Genomic DNA, 24,485 nt, shown 5'->3' with positions numbered 1-24,485 from the left:
TGCTGATCTTTTCTTCATAGCCAGTAAAGATATAGTAATGTAAAAATATATCAGTCCTATTTTCCTTAATGTCATTTATAACATAACTACAGTAATTTTTTACTATCGTACGATGGTTGAAATGCAAGCAAATAGGCTGTTGTTATCGTATTTGGCTGTTCATAGCAAATCAGCTATTTCAGGCTGTACGCATTTTCAAAACAAGTATATCATTACTAACAATACTTTTGGGCATTCTCTTTTACTTTTTCAACTTAACTAGAAGATGGGATAGATAAAGAGATTGAGGAAAAGGGGTTAGTCTAACTAAAAATGGAACAGATAAAGAGGAAAAGAGGTTAGCCCATTGTTATTTTGGTCTCGTAAATTTAACTCGCATGATACGTGATAAGGTCATTTTTTAAGGGTGAAAATTTGGGGGTCGCATGATATGCGAGATAGCGTGTTACACGAGTATATATGGTAATTACAGGATTAGATGTAACATAAAGTAAAATCATTTCTAAACAATTCAAAACTTCTGACAATAATTTATTCACATCATACACATAAAATAACTTCCTGTACCAATTTAAACAGGGATTTCATTCACATGTTTCATAGTACAGTGTTAAACTCAGACACCTCTGACCTCTATTACTGTGATAATTCAATAAAATATAACAGCTTCTATCTTTTTTTAACTGTAAATATTTTGACTTCCTTGAACAAAGTGAATAAAGTAATTGATAAAGTCAATATGCATGGCAGGATAACCGCTACTAAATCTAGTGGACTCTCTCTCTCTCTCTCTCTCTCTCCTTTGTCAATATGCATGGCAGTGTAACCCACTACTGAATGCACTGGACTCTCTCTCTCTCTCTCTGCTCTCGCTCTCGTCTTTCTCTTCTCCTCCTCCGCTCTCTCATCTCTCGTCTCTCTCTCGTCTCTCCTCTCATCATATAACTATGCAATTCCATGATCATGCACATCAACTCCCAAAATATACTTCAAGACTAGCCAGCATTTGAATATCATTGCATTCTCTGGCCTATTTTCATGTCTTATAAAACTGTACCAATCATTACTTAAAAATAGCAATTATACAAGTAAATGAATATCAAAATTTTTGAAAGTAAATTGTATTTTTCCTAACTAAACAAACCTGATGTCCTTTTCATAAGGAATTACTTTCAGCGTAGGCTGGAATACAGCTGTTAAATTCTTGAACAAGGTGGTTAGGCAGTAACTACCATCTGGTAGGCAGGTAGGCCCACCTGCCCGGATGTAAACACTCCACTTTGCCTTTCGCCCAGATGTAAACACTCCACTTTGCCTTCATAATACAACTCACTTTAAAAAACTGTGATTTGTTCCTACACGATATACAAACCCTCGGTCCTTTACATAAGGAAGACTCACTGATTGGTGGGAGGGATGTGAGTGAGCCTCTAGAACTGACTGGAGTTCAGCATACATGGGCTATTCATTCTGGTCGTAAGAGCGAGGAGGAGTGCCCTGCCTCTGACAACTTATCGGAGTATAGGAACTGCATGATCATGACTCATCCGAAAAGGGCTGAGAAGAATATTCAGTCGGAAGCATTAATGCAAAGTCCTGGGAAGGGTTTGCATTATTGCCAGTCTCCTTCCTTCCCTTGCTAGAGGAAGGAGTGGGATTGCTTCTAAGATTCTGATAAAAAAAAAAAATAGAAAGGAAACTCGATGTGCAAGCTTACCGCATCATCGCCCGACCAGCCAGTGTAAGTTCAAGTCCTATCCTCAACTTGAAGGAAGAGTAGTAGAAGGATGAGGAGAGGAAGGTGGAGAGGCCAGTCACTTTTGCATCCTTCTTACCTCTAGAACCGCACACCATAGGCGAGATGCAACTTGTCCTCTTGAAAGAGCTGGGTAAGCAAACAACCTGTGAGCATCCACCACCGGTCCAAGGAAAAGAGGTTCCAAGGACCTGTGGGCAGACCCGAAGAAAAAAATATATAAATTGGGTCGTAATGAGACTGCATCTATCTTCTGGTCCGACATATTCTTCGGGGTGATGAAATGGACCCAGCCACTGGCACTGCTCGGTCTCTGAGGGACCTAATAATGGATGCATAGGAACTGCAGAGAAGTTATCCATGATCTCGAAAGATTTGTAGGAAGACATGCTATTAAACACTTCTGCATGGAAGTCAGCAGTGGATAAAGGTATCAACACTCAATGAAGGGTGTCAATCCTTCTTAGGTACAGCAACACACCAACAGGGCAAAGTAATGACTGATTTGGATCAACCAATACAAAATCCAAAGCGTAGATCATGAAGGTTTCGGCCTTGTCAACTGATGCCGAATGGTTGTGCATTTGAGACGTAGTCACGACATGACACCTGCCTTTTGAAGGGTGATGTTGAGAACGAACCATGCAAATGGTCTATCTTGTTTATCAACAATGTTGAGAGACGAGATGATGATTCTCGCGAGGCATGTGCACATTCAATGACTCAAATGCCTTCTACAGACAGAGGTCCCTGTGATGGCAAGACAGAGGTTTCTCATCAGTAGTAGAAACAGTACTACAGTGGTACCTTGAGATACGAGCATCCTGTGATACGAGTGCTTTGAGACCCGAGGTGGAATTCGGTCCAAATTTTTGCCTTGAGACCCGAGCTGTGTCCCGAGATCCGAGTTGGTTCGGGGACGCCACCGCTAGTTGGCGTTCGCGGGCAGCATCAGCTGGGAGCATCCCACGAGCTCACTCGCACGTGTGGCCGACAGATTTAAGTTGTGTTTGTGAGCTGTACTCGTGTTTTCGCTGTTTTTTCACGAATTAGTGAACTTTTTTACCTACCATCATGGGGCCAAAGAAAGTACGTGCAAAGGAGAGTGGCGAAAAGAAGAAGAGAATGCTGCCGATGCGTGGTGTACGAGTGATGGAACTGGCCCGGGTGTATGAGCGTAGCACATCGACCATTTGTACCATCCTAAAGCAAAAGGATGCCATCAAAAGTGCAAAAACAGCTAAAGGAACTACAATTCTGTCACAATTAAGGACAAATGTCCATGAAGAAATGGAGAAGCTGCTCTTGGTATGGTTGAAAGAGAAGGAACTAGCGGGAGATACAGTGACGGAGAGTATAATTTGCGAAAAGGCTCGCGTTATTTATGCAGATTTGAAGAAGGAAGAGGCATCAACTTCAGAAGGGGGAGCAGAAGACACGTTTAAGGCAAGTCGTGGGTGGTTCGATAATTTTAAGAAGAGAAGTGGCATTCATTCGGTGGTGAGGCATGGTGAAGCTGCGAGTGCCGATGTAAAGGGAGCTGAAAGGTACATCGTCGAGTTTGCTGAGCTTATTGAGGAGGAAGGCTACATCCCGCAACAAGTCTTTAACTGCGATGAGACGGGATTATTTTGGAAAAAAATGCCACGGAGGACATACATCACCGAAGAGGAGACGAAGATGCCAGGCCATAAACCCCATGAAGGACCGTCTGACCTTGCATTGTGTGCAAATGCTAGTGGTGACTGTAAAGTAAAGCCACTGCTAGTCTACCATTCTGAAAATCCTCGAGCATTCAAGTCACACAAAATTCTGAAAGAAAAACTGCACGTAATGTGGCGCGCGAATGCAAGGGCATGGGTTACGCGGCAGTTCTTACAGATTGGGTAAACCTCGTCTTCGGTCCTTCAGTGAAGGAATATCTTCAAAAGAATAACCTCCCACTGAAAGCCTTATTAATTTTGGATAATGCTCCGGCCCACCCACCTGGTCTTCAGATGACATTCTCGAGGAGTTCCAGTTTGTGAAAGTCCTCTACCTCCCACCCAACACGACTTCCATCCTGCAACCAATGGATCAGCAGGTCATTGCAAATTTTAAAAAGCTTTTCACAAAGCACTTGTTCTGCCGATGCTTTGAGGTGACAGAGAACACCAAGCTTACCCTTCGAGAGTTTTGGAAAGAGCATTACAATATCGTCGTATGTTTACGTATCATTGACTCGGCATGGCAAGAGGTAACGAGACGAAACCTTGAACTCGGCGTGGAAAAAGCTATGGCCTGATGCTGTTTCAGAGAGGGACTTCGAAGGGTTCGTACCCCAAGCAACGGTGGAGGAGATTGTGTCCCTCGGAAAGTCGATGGGTCTGGAGGTAGATGAGGGCGACGTCAACGAACTCGTCGAGGAACATGAGGAGGAACTCTCAATTGAGGAGTTGAAGGAGCTGCAGGTGATGCAACATACGAAGGCCCTGCAAGAGATTAGCAGCTGTAGCGAGGGGGAGGAGGAGCCGGAGGAAGTGATTCCTACAAGTCAAATTAAAGACATGTTAGCAATGTGGGAAACACTTTCGAGTTTCATTGAACAGAAACATCCAGAAAAAGTTTCGACTAGTCGTGCTTCAGCGTTATTTAATGACACTTGTTTGACTCATTTCCGGAACATTCTAAAAGGGAGGCAGAAGCAAAGCTCTTTGGATAAAATTTTTATTTTTGTTAAAGAGAAGCGCAAATGAAAGTGCCGAAAGTGATTCTAAAAGGCAGAAAACAAGTGCTGATTAAACTTACGTATCGCTTAGGTTAAGTTTTAAGTTTAAAGTGCATTTAGTATTTTTTTTCTAAATTTAAGTTAAGGAAAGTGCAAATTTTTATTAAAGTTAAGGAAATGCAGTTTTAGTTTACATTTTAATGTTATCATTTTGTGTTCGAAAAAATGCTGTTTACGTAACGGGACTAGCCCCTCCCTGCTCCCTCCTCCTCCTCCTCCTCCGCCACTCGACTCCGTTAGCCAGCCGCACTCGCCTGTCAGCAAGGTAAGATTACGTGTTCTTAACTTTTTGTTGTGTTACGTAACTTGTTATTCATTGCTAAATTTAGTTTTAGTTTACATTTTATGTTCATTTTTCATTTTCTGTTAGGAAAATTCCTGTTTACGTAACGGGACTAATGTAGCCGTCCACCCCTCCCCTCCGTCACTCGCCTCCCTTAGCCGCCCGCACGCGACTGTCACCAAGGTTAGATTAAATTAACTTTTTCTTTTCTTTATTTTACTTCAATTCTATTCATTACTAAAATATATTACTGTATAATTTTTTTGTACTATATTTCTACATTTATATGTGTGTTTTCTTCATTATTTACGATGGTTTGGGGGTATATTTCATAGGTCTGGAACGGATTAAATACATTTCAGTTAATTTAAATGGGAAAAATTGATTTGAGATACGAGTTTTTCAAGTTCCGAGCCCGGTTCCGGAACGAATTAATCTCGTATCTCAAGGTACCACTGTACTTAGTGAATGACTACGGTGAATGTGGACCTACATCTTCACAGTTGGATCGGAGAGAAGTGAACTCTCACGATTCTGATCATAGGAAAAGTCCCATTGATGACACCAACCCGTGAAGACGGCTCTAATCCCTTGTGTTTTACATGACTAAGGGAGTTATTCCACCATTATTTGCTGCTCGGCGGGAAAGTTGGTGCTTGCAATGAAGATGGAGAGTCTTTCAGTAATGAAAAATGATATTGTTATGATACAATAAAGTTTCATACATACTTACCTGGCAGATATATACATAGCTAAGACTCCATCGTCCCTGACAGAAATTCAAATTTTGCGCCACTCGCTACAGGTAGGTCAGGTGATCTACCGGCCTGCCCTGGGCGGCAGGACTAGGAACCATTCCCGTTTTCTATCATATTTTCTCTCTTCCACCTGTCTCCTGCGGGGAGGCTGGGTGGGCCATTAATCGTATATATCTGCCAGGTAAGTATGTATGAAACTTTATTGTATCATAACAATATCATTTTCATACAATCAACTTACCTGTCAGATATATACACAGCTGATTGGCACCCTTTGGTGGAGGGTAAGAGACAGCTACTTATGGAATAGACAGGTAAACAACATATGTTGTAGGTATAAATAAACCTTGGTTCCTACCTGATAGGTGGTAGACTTCGTGGGTGCTGCCCAGGAGTCTGCATCACCTCAAGAAACTTTAGCAAGATATATGATCTATGGCCAAGAGTTCTTGTGGGTCTGCCGATGGGGTCTTATCCGCTTACTCGGCAGAGCCTGAAAGGACTTTGTCAATGGGTGCTGATCCACTTATATGACAATACACCTTATGAAGGAGCACACAACCAATCCCGAACACCTGATCCTAACCACCGTGTTAGTATTAAAAATTGTTCCGAGTTATCCCCAAACTCTTCACAACAACCATAACTCAAAAGCACATAATTTTCAAAAAAAAAAAAAGGGATTTTGACGTAAGGAAAAATCTATTTCTGGGCGATTGGCTCGTGTCGCTGCGCGAAATATCCTTTAATCTATTATTTCTAGGGTAAATGTACTAACACATACCAGAGAATAAATAAAATAAAGAAAAAGGTCAGTATAACTGACTCGCTCACCCTCCAAGAGGGTGTCGGTATGAACACTAGGCGAGTGAGACCACTACCACGAGCCAAATACCAATAGAAATCTCCCACAACAAAAACCCTCCATGAGGAGTGCCGACCCACAGAGTGAGCAGCTCGTACTACTACTACTCCATCCCATGCTGCCGACTGCTGCGCCTCTAGTGGCCATCCTGAAGTTAGCAGACAATCTTGGGCGAAGGGATGGGTAGGGTGGGATTTCGCTGGCGACACGAGCCAATCGCCCAGAAATAGATTTTTCCTTACGTCAAAATCCCTTTTCTGGGCTCAGCTCGTGTCGCTGCGCGAAATCGTACCAGAGAAATAGCACAAGATTGTAACAAAAGAAATAAAATAAAACAGAATAGGTCTCAAATAAAAAATAAAGTAAATATAAAAAAGAGTATAAATTGCTAAAAAGATACAAATACACAGTGACTACAAAATAGAAATATGCCTTAAATTACCCTTACAATTCTAAACATGTTTCTTATCATAAGGTAATTACATATGTACAGAGGTAAATTGGCTTACATGTAACAAAATAGTATCTGTGTAAAGGCATGTATCAAAATATATAACAGCAATTAAAAATGAACAAATTAAACAACAATGATAATATGTAAGGAATGCATATGACTTAATATACAAAACCCGTAACCATCATAATTGAGATGTATCCCCTAGCATAAAATAAGGGGTAACATCCATGAGATCAAAATCATAATCATCCTGTGAGTGTCCCTAGCAAAAAAATAAGGGGCACCCACTACATCATCATCAAAGCAGCTAAGACACCAGGTGAATGTAAATGAACACGGTAGGAATAGACGAACTGTTGGGTGAAGCAGGTAGAAAGGAGGACTGAATCTTCTACTACAAATTAACTAGAATCAGGGGAAACTATGTTTCCCGCTGCTACTGCTGAAAATTTCAGAGCTTCCAAGGACTTAAGGTAATGGCGTTTGAACACGTCGGCGATTTCCATCCAGTATATTTTTTGTTTTTTCAACTCATCGAAGTTCATGTGTTGGAAATAATTAATTGAGGTGGCTACTGCCCTGACATCATGTGCTTTCGGGAAAGAGTCAGGATTGGCTTGCTTAATAAAGTACAGGATTTGTTGCCTGATGCCTTTAATGGATAAAGTTCCACCTTTTTCCCTCCTAAAGAGGGGACCCGATGAGGATGAGGAGGTCCTGGACAGAAAGGCTCGTAAGGTTGTAACTGGGCAAAGAGATACATCTTGTGGAAGGGGTAGTACCTTCCAAGGTTCCCACCTCATCAAAGGGTCTTCATTCTTTGCTAAAAAGCTACGTTCCGGAGAAAAGTAGTACTTCCCTGTGGGAAGGAATTGGATATGATCCGGATCTCTGGATAAAGCCGACAGTTCTGAAATTCTTGCTCCTGAAGCTAAGCTTAATAAAAACAGGGTTTTCCTTAAGAGCATTATAAACGAGCATGTGTCATTATCGGTTTCTGAAGCCAGTTTTAGAACATCGTTTAAGAACCATGAAACTGACGTAGGCCTTACAGAAGGTCTAAGTCTAGCACATGCCTTAGGAATAGACGAGAAGTAGGAATCCGTCAAGTCTATGTTGAACCCAAATTGAAATATCTTTTTCAAGGCTGACTTGTTTGTCGTAATCGTGCTAGCTGCTAAACCTTTTCAAATAAGGATCTGAAAAAGGATATAGCTGAATTAACTGTCATGATTCTAATATCAGATTCTCTCAGGAAGATTGCTAACTTTTTGACAGCAGCATCATACTGTCTCAAAGTTGAATCCCTCTTATCGGATTCCAAGAAGAGAATATTCTGAGGGTCAATATTCGCATCTCTTTTTGCCGCAAACTTCATGAAATCCATAAAGTTAGGGTTTTGAGAATCCCTGAGGAAGCGAACACAGTCTTTCGGTTTGTACTGACTGGAGAGCCCTGGGATTGGGGATCCGAAGAGGACGAAGGCCCAGCTCCAGAATTAGGGGATACCAATTGCTCTTCGGCCAGTCTGGGGCTACTAGAGCCACTTGACCCTTGAACGTCCTGAGTTTGTTTAACACTTTCATGAGAAGATTCACTGGAGGAAAGACATAAATCTTCTTCCAGTTGTTCCAGTCCAGAGCCAGGGCGTCCGTGGCATAGCCAGAGGGTCCAGGTTGGGGGCTACGTAACAGGGGAGCTTGTGATTCGCTTGGGATGCGAAGAGATCCACCTGTAGCCCTGGGACTCTTTGAAGGATCCATGGAACGAACTGTTGTCCAGAGACCATTCCGACTCTAGGGTACTGATCGGGATAACGCGTCTGCTATGACGTTTCTCACTCCAGCTATGTGAGTGGAGGAGAGATGCCAACTGAACTTGTCTGCCAGGGAGAAGATGGCTACCATCACATGATTTAGATGACGTGACTTGGAGCCTCCTCTGTTTATACAATGTACTACCACTGCGCTGTCCAGAACTAGCTTTATGTGGGAGTACTTGGTGGGCGCAACCTTTTTAGAGTCAAGAACACTGCCATTGCCTCCAATACGTTTATATGGAACTGACTGAACTGAGGTGACCAAGTTCCTTGAACCTTTTGGGCCTGGGAATACCCTCCCCAACCGCTTAAGGACGCGTCTGTGTGGATAGTAATCCCTGGTGGAGGGAACTGAAGGGGTACTGACACTGACAAATTCTTGACTTCGCCCACGGCTGAAGTCGATTCTTTAGAATCAGAGGGACTGAGGATAGTTTGTCCCTGGACCTGACATTTGCTCGTGAGCGCCAGATTCTGGTTAGGTCTTTCAGTTTGGCTTTCATTAAGACGTTTGTCACTGATGCAAACTGGAGAGAACCCAGGATCCTCTCCTGAGCTTTCCTTGACGCCAGTTTGTGACTTAGAAATTGCTTGATGACTTCGCTATTTCTTTCCTTTGGTTTGGTATGGAATCGACAGAGTATGGAGGATAGATTCCATTGAATGCCCAGCCACTGAAAGTCTGACTCTGGAGTGAGTCTTGACTTGGTCCTGTTTATCTTGAAGCCTAGATATTCCAGGAACTGAATCACTTTCAGTGTGGCTCTGTTGCATTCCTCGACTGTTGGCGCCCAGATCAACCAATCGTCGAGATACGCTACTACCATAATCCCTTGTGATCTTGAGTTGTTGCACTACCACTTCCGCTAGTTTCGTGAACACCCTGGGTGCCACGTTGAGTCCGAAGGGAACTACCTTGAAGGATAATGTCTGGTCTCCTATCTTGAAACCCAGATATGGACGGAAGTGTCGTTGCAATAGGGATATGATAGTAGGCGTCTGTAAGATCGCCAGAGGTGGTGACGGCCCCACGGGAAGTAGGGTCCGCACCTGTGAGATCGTGAGCATCTTGAACTTGTCGCAGCGGATGGCTAGTTTAAGCGGGACAAGTCTAAGATACTCTTCTTTTTTGTGAGCCTTTCTTTGGCACGCTGAACAAGCGACCTTGAAATTTTAATCTCTTGACTCTCACTATAGCTCCTTTCTGAAGGAGGTCCTCTGCGTACTCTGTCAATTCTTGGAAGGAAGTTGACGGAAAGGTCTGGATGGAGGTGGGTTCGTCAACCAGCTCCAACCCAGGCCTTTGACACTATTCTCTGAGCCCATTCGCTGAAGTTCCACCGGTGGCGAAAGTGGAACAGCCTCCCTCCTACCTGAAGTTCTTCATTGTTCTGGTAACCCGCCTCGGCCTCCTCTGAAGTGCTTCCCCTGTTAAAGGGGCCATCCCGATCCTCTCCCACGAAAGGAACGCTACCTCTGCCTCCTACCCGAGCGGTCATACTTCTGTGAAGCTTGACTCTCGAAGGCTTGATTGTAAGCTGGAGAGATGGCGTAAGAGTGGAGGGCTGAGGTTGAGGGGATATCACATAAATTGGCTGTGATTGAGCCTTAGAGGTGGAAGGTTGGGCTGTTTGCACTAAGGGCACCGCTGGAACTTGCTGAGGAAAGCGTGACTGCTTCTTCTGGTAAGGATGGAGCGCCTAGGTTTCCCCCGACCCTTACCCTTAGGTGTTAGGTCTTGTCTCCTCTTAGCTGTAAGGCCCCAACGGTCCTTAAGGCTCTGGTTCAGCCCTCGTAGCCTCTGACTGAACTTCCTTCACCATAGCTTCTGGGAAGAGATCTGCTCCCCAGATGTTAGACGAGAGCAACCTATTCGGTTCATGTCGAATGGTTGCCTCTTGTAGGACATGCTTCCGACAATTCGTTCTAGCAGTGGCAAACTCAAACATATCCGACTGTACCGTTTGAGTCAGTGCTTTGGTCATGAGCTTAAAAAGCGGTTCTGAGCCATAAGCTATGGTTGCTACCTCGACATAGCCATAGAGTTAATTGATCTGGCTAGTCGCGATTTCGCGTCAAATTCAGCCTGAATAAGGCTATCTGGGAGCCTGGGTAGCTTTTCACCAAACTGCTCCATAGCACAGTCCGGTTTGAGTTTGCCAGCTGAGAAGGTGTTTGGCAAGTCCTCCCACAATTCTCGGCTGAGGGAGCAACGGAGATGTGGGATCTGCTTCCTTCAATTGAGGCATGGGGTCCCCCTTCTGGGCCGCTGGGATGGTAGACCTCGCGATCTTTGTCAGGAACGGGAGCGGGGGTACTCTCATCCATTGTGAAAATGGTAAAGGGACTCTTGAAAGGTTGTATCCTGGTATTGGAACAATCCATGTCCTCTAAAACATCTGAGCCATTCTCTCTGAGCCTGGTCTCGTGAATAGAGGCTGTCTCCTTAGGTCACCCTATCATCCCGAACCATGGCTGAAGCTGTAAGCCTTGCGTAGCCTATGAACGGAGGCTGGAGGTCTACCGGGAAGAACTCGAAGTCCTCTATCCTTCGAGTTCCGAATTCCGGTATGGTAAATGAGACCGTCTTGGAAGGGGGGCGTATGACGCTACTCTCCATGGATTGTTCATCGAGAACGCGGAGGTAGCGAGTCATACGGAGGAAGCTGAGTTCCACTCGTATTGGAAAGTGAAGTGGAGAGGCTAGAGGGACTTCTCTCAGTCCGGCTATAATGGAGTCCTGGGAAGTAATCCTATCCGACAGACGAGAGATCATTTGCTCCATACTACTCTTTAGGGACCCAACCAGGTCGCCCACCTGTTGCAACAGGCCAGCATTGGAGTCCAAGGCCGGAGCTGCTGCGGAGGTGGAGGGGTGGCTCTGAATCGGAACCAAGGGTAGCGGAACTGGTGGACTCTGCCGGGGTGCGAGATCTCTCTCTGGAGGATTTACTCCTCGAGGACTTAGAGCCGGAGCTAGAAGTTTTAGACTTGTCCTGCTCCGGGATTCGCAGCCGAGACTTACGTGAGGAGGATGACGCCGAAGTCGACTTCTTAGACGACGACGACGTCTTAGACAAGGATTTCACTGCTTGACCCTTGACCTTAGGTCTAACCGAAGCGTCAGGAGGAGTATATAATTCATCACCTGTAAACCCTTGGAAGGATGGAGAGGTTGCAGGAGTGAAGAAACAGTCACACCCAAGGGTGACCCACCCTTGGGTGTCCACCCTACTTCCACGACCAACAGGTCGTCTACACCTACCATAGGTTCTACATTAATATCTAAAGTCGCGACGTCTGTGGAGATATCCTGGTCTTGATCAGTTAATGAGGCAGCCAGCTGTTGTTGGATGAAGGCGATAGTAGGGGCCGCCTCTACTGGGTCGACGTATCCTGTCGCCTTGCCTCCGGGGAAGATTAACAGCGCCAACCGCTTCTCCAAGATGTAAGGCATACCCTTGGCGGCGGTTACTTCCCAAAACCGCCGACCCAGGCCCGCAGGGTTGCCAGTGCGGTATCCTTCACTGCCGGCGCCTGGAAGAGAGGGCGTAGGTTAGATTTAAGAATCACTTAAACTAAAACTTAAATATAACTTAAACTTAGATGCCTTAAGTTAAAGTGGATAATAAAAACTTAAGCACTAAAACAGAAGCGGAGCAGCTACCGGAGATGGAATACTCACCCCTTCTAAAAGCTAGGCTCACCAGATCGTAACACATGGTACACGTCTCATGGTACCAGACCCTGGATGTCCCCGTGCAGAGTCGCGCATGGAGCATGGGACCGGCAAACTTCGTGTCCACAGGGTCCTGAAGTGTGGCGGCGCATCCCGGATGCTCACAGTTGGTGGCCTGTAAGTGGGAAGACACATGAGTATCTTAAAGAATAACACTTACAGGCTAAAGGACAGAAGAACTCCGTTGCATGCCGGAGCTCGGAAAAAATTTTAGCATAACCCCCCCCTGCCCCGCCTGAATAGGCTATAATCCCGGAGAATCCGGTAAAACATGTAGGGGAGGGGGGAAGAGGTTTAAGGTACTTAAGATAAACTTATAGTTAATCTAATAACTCTTAAACCTAAAACTCAAACGAACCGGAGCAAGTCCAGTGCGTAGCGGAGTGTAGTAACTCAGCAATACGGTACGGTTAGCAGGGACCCACTGTATGTTCCGGTCCACCCTACTGGGTGGACAAACAACTTCCCGCTGGATGCCAGGACTCCGATCATGAAAGGAGACCTAGCAAGGTCGGGAAGAGCGAGGAGACAAATACAGGCTCGAGCGAACCGAGCGACAAGGAAGCAACGGATGGGGGGAAAGGCCAGTACCCCCCATCACATCACCACCGGGCCGGACCGAGAAGCCGGAGAGGTCGCGTCCAGTCTGGGTCTGTCCCGTCTCCCTGGCCCCTCCGCCTGGGGGGAGAGAGGGAGGCATGCTCGGGTATGATGAGCGAGCGTGGGCAGACTGCCCCACCCTCCCCCAACCCCCGACTCTATGGAAGAGCGGGAGGAGGGGGGAAGGGGACTGGGCAGGCGTACTGGCTGTCTCGTGATCGCGTAGTGACCACGAGACGGTAAGGCTAAAATAAGACAACTAAACACCTAGGACCAACCAACTGATCAGAGAGATGTCTATAGGGAAGCAACTGAACTGAAAAGCGGTAGCATAGAGACCCACTGGGCCAAAACCGACTGATCAGAGAGATGCTATAGGGAAGCAACCGAACTGATGAGCGGTAGCATAGGCTCAAGGAGCCAGGACCTAGGCTAAGCCAGACGCCCAACTAACCTAACCATAACAAAATACATGGTATAATAAAATAAAATAAAAGAAAGAAAACAATAAAGTAGGAGAAAAAATCCAGGAGTGTACGACTAACCCGAAGGAAAGTCTACCACTCAAAGCTAGTCAGAGGCCGATACTAAGAGCCGGGACTAGGGTCTGGAAAGAAGAAGCCTACATAAGGTAAAAGACATGCATGCATGACAAACCTGAGTAGACAGTACCCTAAGTAAAAAACGGATAATAAATATAGAGCGTACATAGAGAATGGGATGTTCTAGGTATGGGAGACCGAGAACGAAACCCACCACGCGGCAGAACCATGCTGCCATGCTTCCGACCCCGAGTACGTATTTATACCTAAAAAACGGCAAATACTGACCGAGGGCCGGAAAAAAACCAACTACCATAAATACTGAGTACTTAACTTAGCTGCTGCAATAGCTGCACGCTCCATCCTAGATAAATCCAACGAAAGGGCACAAAAAAACACAGAGAGAAAAATATCACGTCTGCTCGTGAGGTGCTAACTGAAAAGGATGGCCACTAGAGGCGCAGCAGTCGGCAGCATGGGATGGAGTAGTAGTAGTACGAGCTGCTCACTCTGTGGGTCGGCACTCCTCATGGAAGGTGTTGTTGGGAGATTTTCTATTGGTATTTTGGCTCGTGTTAGTGGTCTCACTCGCCTAGTGTTCATACCGACACCCTATTGGAGGGTGAGCGAGTCAGTTATACTGACCTTTTTTTTTATTTTATTTATTTTCTTTATTCTCGGTATGTGTTAGTACATTTACCCTAGAAATAATAGATTAAAGGATTTTTCCCGCAGCGACACGAGCTGAGCCCAGAAAAAAAAAAAAAAAAAAAAAAAAAAAAAAAAAAAAAAAAAAAAAAAAAAAAAAAAAAAAAAAAAAAAAAAAAAAAAAAAAAAAAGATACTAATCTAATAAGATATCACAAGAGTTCCTTACTGAACAATAGTGACTGGCCGCCAGTGCGACGTCTGCACTTTGTCAGCAGAAAGTCTAGAACATATCTAATAGACTGTAAGTATAAATTAAGGATTGGTGTTAGCTCCTGTACCCAGTATCGTATCCGCTGACACGAAAGGACCTATAGAAAAACAATTCTCATAGGTCACACGAACATCTCTCAAGTAGTGAGATGCAAATACTGAGTTGCATCTCCAAAATGTCGCTTCAAGATGTTTCTTTAGCGGACATATTTTTTATGAAACGAGAGAGATGTCGCTACTGCTCTTACTTCATGCATTTCACCTTTAGAAGTCGAAAAGCGTCGTCAGGACAGATCTTATGCGCATCTGTAATGACGCTTCTAACAAAGAACGCTAGAGCATTCTTGGACATCAGTCTTGTGGGGTCTTTTACCGCGCACCAAAGACCTTGTGTTGAGCCCCCCATCTGTTGTTTTCTCTGAAGATAGAATTTCAGAACTCTTACAGGACAAAGAGATCTTTCTGCCTCTCTCCCGACAAGACTCGATAAACCTTTAACCTCGAAGGTCCTAGGCCAGGGATTCGAGGGATTCTCGTTTTTAGCCAGAAATAAAGCTTTAAACGAGCAAATGGCCGAGTCCCCCTTAAATCCTACTTTATCCTCTAGAGCATGCAGTTCACTAACTCTTTTTGCTGTGGCTAAAGCTAATAGGAACAAACATTTTCTAGTCAGGTCTCGAAAAGATGCCAGATGAGGAGGTTCGAACTTATCAGAGGAAAGGAATTTTAAAACTACATCAAGGTTCCAGCTAGGAGCTGGCCCCGACGACTTCGTAGTCTCAAAGGATCTTATGAGATCGTGGAGATCCTTATTCTCTGTTAGATCTAGTCCTCTATTCCTGAAGTCTGCAGAAAGCATACTTCTGTAACCCTTTATTGTGGGTACAGATAGATACGAATCTTTCCTCAAGAATAATAAGAAATCAGCGATTTCCGTCACAGAGGTAGTGGATGAGGAACAACTTCTTAGACTTACACACCCTTCTAAAGATTCCCTTACTTAGACTGATATACTCGTCTAGTGGAAGCTCTGCGTGCTCTCGCAATCGCGCTTGCAACTTTGTGAGAAAACTCTCTCGCTCTGACAAGTCTTTCGATAGTCGAAAGGCAGTCAGAGCGAGAGCGGGGAGGTTTTTGTTTTATGATACCTCTGGAAGTGTGGTTTTTGAGAAGATCCGTCCTTCTTGGGAGGGATCTGGGAAAATCTACTGTCCACTCCACCACCTCGTGAACCAGTCTTGTGTTGCCCAAAAGGGGCTATCAGGGTCATCCGTGTTCCTTCTGAAGCCACAACTTCTTCAGAACTAGTCCCAGGATCTTGAATGGAGGAAAAGCGTAGACGTCTATGTGAGACCAGTCTAGTAGGAAGGCATCTACCATCAGGGCTCTGGGATCTTCTACCACCGAACAAAATACCTCCAGCCTTTTGAAAGGAATGTGGCGAAGAGATCCACATGGGGGAGTCCCCAAAGAGACCAGAGACTCTGACACACTTCTGAGTGGAGGGTCCACTCTGTGTGAAGGACCTGGTTCCTCCTGCTGAGCCTGTCCACCCTTACGTTTCTTCCTCCCTGAATAAATCTCCTAAGCAGGAGATATTCCTCTGGGAAGTCCAAAGCAGTAGGTCTCTTGCCAGTTCGTAAAGGACAAGGAGTGGGTCCCTCCTTGTTTTCCGAATGTAGGCCAACGCTGTGGTATTGTCCATATTTACTTGAACAACTTGGTTCGATACCAAAGGTTCTAGTCTCTTTAGAGCCAGATGTACGGCAAAGAGCTCCTTGCAGTTTATGTGCCAGGGACACCTGCGCTGCTTCCCAGATGCCTGACACCTCTCTCGGGCCTAAAGTTGCTAACCAACTTTCTCCGACGCGTCGGAGTATAACACTAGGTTTGGGTTCTGAACCTTCAGGGAGATTCCCTTGTTCTCTTTCAATGGGGGCAACCACCATTCCAAGTGAGGCTTCATCTCCACTGGAATGGGAAAGGCGTTTGCTAGATTTCCTGTCTTCCAACTCCAAGATCTCTTGAGAAAGAATTGAAGTGGACGAATATGTAGTCTTCCTAGAGGAAAGAACTGTTTGAGCGAGGAAAGGGTTCCCAGAAGGCTTAACCATTCCCTCGCCGACGTCCGTTCTTTCCTTAAGAAGAGAGAGACTTTCTCCAAGCCTCTCGCGAGTCTCTCTTGCGAAGGAAATACTCGAAAACCCGAGAATCCATCTGAATCCCCAGATAGACTAAGTTCTGTCTGGGGGTCAGCTGCAACTTCTCGAGGTTCACGAGTAATCCCAACGACTTGATCAAGTTCATGGTCAGAATAAGGTCCTCCAAACACTGTCTCTCTGATCTGGCCCTGATGAGCCAGTTGTCCAGATACAGAGAGATATTCAACCCCTTTAGGTGAAAGAAACCTTGCCCACATTCTTCATCAGGCTTGTGAAGACCTGAGGAGCTGTGGACAGGCCGAAACACAAGGCCCTGAACTGAAAGATCCTTCCCTCCAACATAAAGCGGAGGTAATTCTTCGACGAAGGGTGAATCGGTATGTGGAAATAAGCGTCCTGGAGATCCAGAGACACCATCCAATCTCCTTGGCGTAAAGCTGAAAGGACTGAGGCCGAAGTCTCCATGGAGAACTTCTCCTTCTGAACAAATTTGTTCAGAGCGCTGACGTCCAGGACTGGTCTCCGCCAGCCCCCGAGGCCTTTGCAACGAGAAAAGGGCGATTGTAAAACCCCGGGGAGTTTTTGATCCAGTACTAGTTCTATCGCTCTCTTGTCCACATCTGATCCACCATTAGTCGAAGAGTATCCCTCAGTACAGGATCCCCTGTATGGCTGACAGTTCCCGCGGAGTTGACGTTAGGGGAGGACTGTCGTGGAAAGGTATACGGTATCCTTTCCTTATCATGTACAAAGATGAGGCGTCCGTGCCTATATGTGCCCAGGCTTCCGCAAATTCTAAGAGCCTGGCACCTACTGGTGTTTGGAGGAGAGAAGCATCATTTACCCTTTTTAAAGGGACGGAAGGCAGACCTACCTCTCTTCTCAGGAGCCTTCCTTCTTGAGGGTGCTCTGGAGGTAGGGCCGGGCCTTGAAAGGGCTGAAGCCGACGTACTCGGTCCTTTCTTTTCCACCGCAGTCGCAGGTCTCTTCTTCCTTGATGACTGGGGGTAAGAAGGTCTTGAGTCGCCTTCTCAGTTAATGATCGGAAATGTCTTTTCACTAACTGAGAAGGAAACAAAAAGTCTGATAAGGGAGAGTACAACAGTGCTGCTCTTTGAGAGTGGGAGACCGCTTAAGTCAAAAAAGCACTGAAGACTGTCCTCTTCTTAAGAAGTCCCGCTCCAAATAAAGAGGAGATTTCTAAAGAGCCATCTTGTACCGCCTTGTCTATACACGACAGTATACACAAGAGAACTTCTGGGTCGAGTCCTTCGGAATCATGGGCCTTCTTGGACATCACCCCAAGGGACCAATCTAAGAAGTTGAAAACTTCCAATACATGGAAGAGTCCCTTGAGGAGATGATCCAGTTCTGAAATGCCCCAAGTCACACGGGCAGAGTTCAATCCTTGTCTTCTCGACGCATCGACTAACGTCGAAAAGTCCGCTTCAGCCAAAGACGGAAGAGAAAGGCCCATATTCTCTCCCGTCTGATACCAAATGCCCCGTTTCCCAGCGAGTCTCGCTGGGGGCATGCAGAAGACCGTCCTGACCAGCTCCTTCTTCGAATCCATCCACGAATTCAAAGACTGAAGAGCCCTCTTCATAGAAATGGTGGGTTTCATTCTCAGAAAAGACGAAGACTTCTTCGCCTTTGCGCTCGAAAACAGAGCGCGGAGAAGGAGGAGCGGCAGGGGTTAAAGCGTCTCCATATTCTTCAAGAAGCAGGGCTGTCAAGACTTTGTAGCTGGACAGTCCTTCTCTTCCACGATTCTCGTCTTCTGAGTTCTCCTCCAACTCGGGGTCTAGAGGAGACTCCGTCGATAAATCAGGAAGTCTTTCCTCTGGGGGAGACAAACTCCTGATAGGAGAGGGACTAAGGGAGTGATAATCTCTCCTCTTCAGAGTTTGAGCTTTGAGAGAAGCTTCCCGCTTGGCTGGCGCCACACGCTTAGGCGTCTCCTCATAAAAGGATGACGCCTCGCGCTTGGATGACGCCTCTCGTCCGCCGAGCGTCCTGGCTGACGCCTCGCGCTTGGCTGACTGCTCACGTCTGGATGACGCCTCGCGCCTGGAAGACGTCTCGCACTCAACGGGCGTCCTGGCTGGCGCCAAAAACTTGGCTGGCGCCTCGCGCTTAAATGACGCTTCACGTCCGGAATGAGTCCTGGCTGGAGACTCGCGTCTGGCTGATTCCATGCCTCTGTATGACGCCTCGCGCCTGGAAGATGCCTCACGTCTAGCTGGCGTCATGTCTTGCACTTCGTGTCTGGTATATGCCTCTCTCGATCTCGATCTAGACAGAAAAACTTCAACATGTTTGGAAGACGAAGCTTCATGTCTGAAAGACGCCTCGCGTTTGGCAGGAGAGAAAGGACGAGACTTCTTGATCGGAAGAGAAACATCCTTCTTACGAGGAGGATCTCTAGCCAAAACTCCCACCAATGAGGCTAGCTGTTCTTGGACAGCAAGGAGAATTTTCCTTGAGGCTTCTCCCACGTCTTCTTCAATGGGAGGAGAAGGAGAATTCGAAGGCGAGCGATCCGCTACGTCCATGTAGGGAGACGTTGACGCAACCTTCGCCTTTTTGATTGAAGAGGGAGCTTTATCTGAGAAGCGCTCCGGGCTTGAATTGAAATCAGGTTCTCTATAATGCCTTTTCAGTGGCCTGGAAAGGTCCGAATCCTTCCACCCTCGTTTAGGTGAAGGTGAGGGAGAGGAAGAGAAACACTCTCGCAGGACGCTTTTTCTAAAGCGGTCCTGAGCAGCCTGAATCGAAACAGAGCCTGCTGAAGGGACGTCTGACCGTTGGGGATTCCCCACGACCTCCTTAAGGCTTTCAACTTTCCTTCTCCTCTGGGCATGGGAGCTTGGAAGCGGTCTAGGCCTGGGAGCGTCGCAGAGACGATCAAACGCCCCCTCCACAACACTGGGAGCACTCACTTCACTAAACACTTCACTTTCACTATCCTTACCTTGTAAGACCGCCATTTTGGACTTCATCTTAGAGATAGTAGCCTTCAGATTGGCGATTTCAGAGGCCGATTCTGAAAGTAAAGCTTGTGAATGATTCGACACAGAGGGAGAATCAAAATCATTAAGGTTAGAGATAGGGTCAATAAAAGGCTCAATAGGCCTTGTACTCACACTCTTCAAACGTCTAACTCTATCCCTCTCTAACTTCCTCAAATAAGAAGTTAGAGTCTTCCATTCTTCTGCATTCAACCCCTCACATTCATGACAGGTATTAGTAGAAGAACATTCAAACCCCCTACATTTACGACATACAGTGTGAGGATCAACCGAAGCCTTCGGTATCCTCACCTTGCAGCCTACATTCACACACATTCTCACACTCACATTTGAGTCAGACATACTGAGAAAAATCAAAAAGCAAGTCCAAATTCAGTCCACAGTAGCGAATGCCAAAAACCACGATCCAGATACGTCACCAAAAAGCAGAGAAACGATGATCAAAAGGTTGAAATAAGAATCTAAGTCAGGAGGTAGTAACAACAATGTTGATACCACCGGCGACAGAGAAAATATGATAGAAAACGGGAATGGTTCCTAGTCCTGCCACCCAGGGCAGGCCGGTAGATCACCTGACCTACCTGTAGCGAGTGGCGCAAAATTTGAATTTCTGTCGGGGACGACGGAGTCTTAGCTATGTATATATCTGACAGGTAAGTTGATTGTATGAAACACAAGGATTGTACTGCCTGAAGAACTGCTTCTTGTGGATTGGATCAGGGAGGGATTTTCTATTTACTCTGGAAGCAGAGCTAGTCGGGTGGGGAACAGGCGAAGTCTTCGTTATTCATTTCCAATTTGAGGTGAACATACAATAATTGAATACCTTACAAATTAGAAAACGTATTTTAAAATACAAAACTCACATAGTCAGAAAAAAAATTCATTCTGCGTCATTGCAGCGGACGATGAGGCAGATGCGATGGAACAGAAGATTACAGACTTCTGATATACTGTGGGGTAAACAGAAAGTTGACAGAGAGTCTAATGAGATATATCTCTGTCTGAAAATACTCATCACAGCATGTTTGCGCAGAGAACAGAACCTAAGTCTGTGATTGTTGGGCAGAGATTCGAATTGGTCGTTAATCCTCGATGGAGGAGAAACTACTAAGATGAACATAATCTCGGAGCGTAGGCAGTATTCTGCCACTTGCTACACTGAGTTGCCTGGTAGTGCATTCCACGTTTGGCTAGAACAGTGTTCTAAGACTGAACCAAAAACAGTCACTCGGATTCAAACCCTAAGGAGTAGACTCCATAGAATTCCTCTTATTCCCTTGTTTATTCGAATGTAACCAGGAAGTAGAGAGAAAAAAGAGAGGAGGATTGACTGTTCTTGCCCGCTCTTCTCTGAACTTGCGATGTTCTCATTTCCCACAACCATTTTGTTTGTGCGAACACGAGCAAAAGTTGGCTGGAGTTAAATCAGTAAAAGCTGGTGAGAACTTGCCACGTCTTGCTATGCATCTATCTTCTCTGTGATCAAACCTCATGAAGAGGACTACTCAGAGGACCTCCTCCTATCTCCATCAGATGCCTTGTCCCAAGGAAAAGCGACATCGATCTTGGCACCTGAAGAATAGCCATTACTGGCTTTCACAGGTGCGTATGAGCCACCAACATGACTCGGTCCCTTCTCTCGCCCTGCACCACAATCATGATTGAGAGAATTCTACCTCTCACTTACTGTGGATGTACGACCCCCTTTGGAGGTTGTACACTCGGAGAGACCCATACACGAGTACCAGATGCAGCCCCAGTTCCATGAGCAGCACTCTTGGAACTAGGGACAGGAGAACGAACCTGGGTTTGAACTCCTGGGGCTCCTGAGACACTATATTTTAGGGATAGTATCCAGGTTCCTGCTCTGGAAGGAGCAGGTGAGCCGAAGGGACAGCCAATTGCTCCCTCCCTAGGGAAAGGATGCAGATGCTTAGAAGTCTTGAGGAGACTTCTTAGGGAGCAGAGAATTGCCTTCCTCTTTTTAAGCCGTGGAAGCATTCAAAGACAAAGGTTAGGAGGCGTCAGATGACGAAGAAGATAGACAATGATCCCCGTGACAAACTCGTTGCAACATGGGAAGGGAGGATGCCATGTCATTGCAAGCAACCGCAACAATCAAGAGCAGTGTTCTTTTGTTAGAGCCAAGCACTCGGCTCGGCAGAGCTGTCTGGTCAAGCCGAGTCGAGTGAGCTGAACAGATTACCACTACATAATTATGAGTTTTAATCATCAACAAAGAACTCTCACATCTTCCCAACTGACTGTTCTCCTTTGAGGCCGAAGCTCCAAGAAGAATAAAGAGGGATTCTGTGTCTGCTGTCCTACGTGTTTGAACCCTAAGGTCCAAGACACGAGGATGGTACTTGACCATTCACCTAGAAGGTGTTGCATGCAGTTCCAAGCTCTGCAAAACTCCAAACCAGACTGAAGAGCGAACTCATCTATACTGGCAAGGGCTTGTCTCGCTATCCAAGCACTTATGATAGTGAGCGCTCGGTGAGTGCTAGAATGTGTAAGAATTCCCACGCTTGGCGAGAAAACCCGACTTGTAAGACAACAATTGGGTGAGCTTTGTCCTGCCCTGGTACTCGGCAATATGATGAAGCCGAGCACTCGGTGAGTGCCAGCGAAACAGAGAGATCCAGGCACTTGGCGAGACTCCCGATTATTATAATTACCGGGAATGCCCGTTGACCAAATGTTTGGAAATCACAGAAAACCAAATCACTCACTCTGTGAACGATAGAAATTCCAAGGAATTTAATGGCTCGGCAAGACTCCCGATTTTTGTAATAACAGTTACCAGGGATGTTTGTCTCGCCCGAGAGTTTGGAAATTACAAAAAACCATAACACTCTGAGAATACCAGAAATTCCAAGGAATTCGAGCATTCAGCAAGATTCCCAAGTATTGTAGCAACAATTATCAGGAATTCTGGTTTTCAGATCATAGAAGACCGAAACACTCAGAGTGCTAGAAATTCCCAAGAATTTAAGTGCTTGGTGAGACACCCCAATTTCGTCAAACAATCTTCGAGGCGAGGCCCCTCCTTAACTTGTGTAGAAATTGAGAAGGAAAGGGCATAAAACCAGTCCTAAATGCGCATATTTAAGACTGGAATGCGAGTACAATTCAACAGAATACACACTCGAGGCTCCCAAAGCACCAGAACCCATAGGGGACTGCAAATTGAAATCCGTCCAAAGGACAGAAAAAACCAGGGAGAACATAGTCTTCTGATTTGACAAAAGATTCTTCCTAAACGACGTGGACGTACATTCGGTGGGACCTGAAGATCTTTCCAGGAATGTAGTCCCACGATGCTGAATCTTACGGAGAGCACTCTGCAGGATCCCTCCTATTCACCTCGCCCCTTCCGGTGTAGCCATAGGAAGGAGAGGGAATACGTGAGGAATATTGGATGCTCTAGCTCGCCCTGCTAGTGTAACTAGCTGAAGAAGCAAGTCACGAGGCAGTAATCAACCTGCGGTCAGTGCGGTGATGGCCACGACACTAGTCTAAGAAAGCGTTATCGTCATGGAGAAACGCTTTCCCAAGGAGGGTTACAAAACTCTCGCACGGCAGGAGAAATGTTTGCCGCCACCGGGACCGGTTGGTCACGCAAACGTGTCCCAGTCCTCGTTGAGGCCGAAGCCTCTCAAGAGGACTGAATGGGGGACCACCTACTGGTCTCACCATGTACACGGTCCCATGGGACTGTTACATCAACCCTGGGTACCGAGCGATCACAGGGAGATTGATCAATGGCAAGGTGTGAGTCACCTGAGCGATTCACTCCTTCCTTCCACTCCGTGCCTGAGTTGTGAAGGTGAGCAGACTCAGGGTCACTGACTCTAGATGCACACGAATCCGTAGATTTATGTGCACTCAGGCTATCTCGCGAATGAGCGCCCGACACGGAACTGGTCTTAAGGGCAGAACCTCTAGGACTAGCAGCAGAAGTGCGAACCGAAGTTTGTGCTTCTACGGCGCCCACATGCTAGTCCCTGGAGACAGCGTGACAGTTCCTGTTCCCGAAAGTGGGGGGGGGGGGGGGGGGGGGGGGGGGGGGGGGGGGGGGGGGGGGGGGGGGGGGGGGGGGGGGGGGGGGGGGGGGGGGGGGGGGGGGGGGGGGGGGGGGGGGGGGGGGGGGGGGGGGGGGGGGGGGGGGGGGGGGGAGAGACGACTACCTTCTCCTTCTTTGGCAGGGAGCAGCCTTAGAAGTCAAAGGGGAGGAGGTCGAAGAAAATATGATGGTTACGAAGAGGAAGATGACAACACTAAGACGTTGTCCAGTGACGAAACTCCAGGATAACAGTGGCAAATTTAATATGATTTCCAGTAGTGAAAAAGTACACTCACTCGAGGACCAGTATCACAGCATGCAACGAGTTATAGGTACAATTCCAAGGTTAGAATATAGCCAACGCAAAGATATCCAACCATCTACTGCCGTAATCAACTATCACCACTATTAGCCTGTAAATGAGGTGGAAATATGATGAAAAACAAAAAATAAGGATACTCCTCTCGCATCCAAGAGCACCACCCTCTCAAATGAGAGGAGATCCCTCAAACACAAACAACACACGCGCCACTCTCTCTCCGTCCAATAAACTAATGAAAGGACAAAAGAGGAGAGTAAATACCTGAAGAAAAACAAAGGAGAAACCTCCGAAGATCCCCTCGGTAATTTACAAAGCGTAAGTGTAAATACCAAATGAATACACTGTCTCACCTCGTTTGCATTAAAGAGCGAAACTATGCAATAAGGGTGTA

General features: G+C 46.2%; 1 protein-coding gene and 1 long non-coding RNA gene across 3 annotated transcripts in view; both read right to left on the bottom strand.

Moving 5' to 3' along the window:
* Nucleotides 1-24,485, bottom strand: part of LOC135205523 (uncharacterized) — a 236,147-nt gene that overhangs the window by 152,766 nt on the left and 58,896 nt on the right. The window lies entirely within an intron of this gene.
* The window catches only part of LOC135205550 (uncharacterized protein C2orf42-like), a 47,125-nt gene that overhangs the window by 9,340 nt on the left and 13,300 nt on the right, over nucleotides 1-24,485 (bottom strand). The window lies entirely within an intron of this gene.

Source organism: Macrobrachium nipponense, chromosome 24 (genome assembly GCF_015104395.2).
Source record: "Macrobrachium nipponense isolate FS-2020 chromosome 24, ASM1510439v2, whole genome shotgun sequence".
Classification (NCBI taxonomy): Eukaryota; Metazoa; Arthropoda; class Malacostraca; order Decapoda; family Palaemonidae; genus Macrobrachium; species Macrobrachium nipponense.
This window is presented reverse-complemented; position numbering and strand designations above follow the sequence as displayed.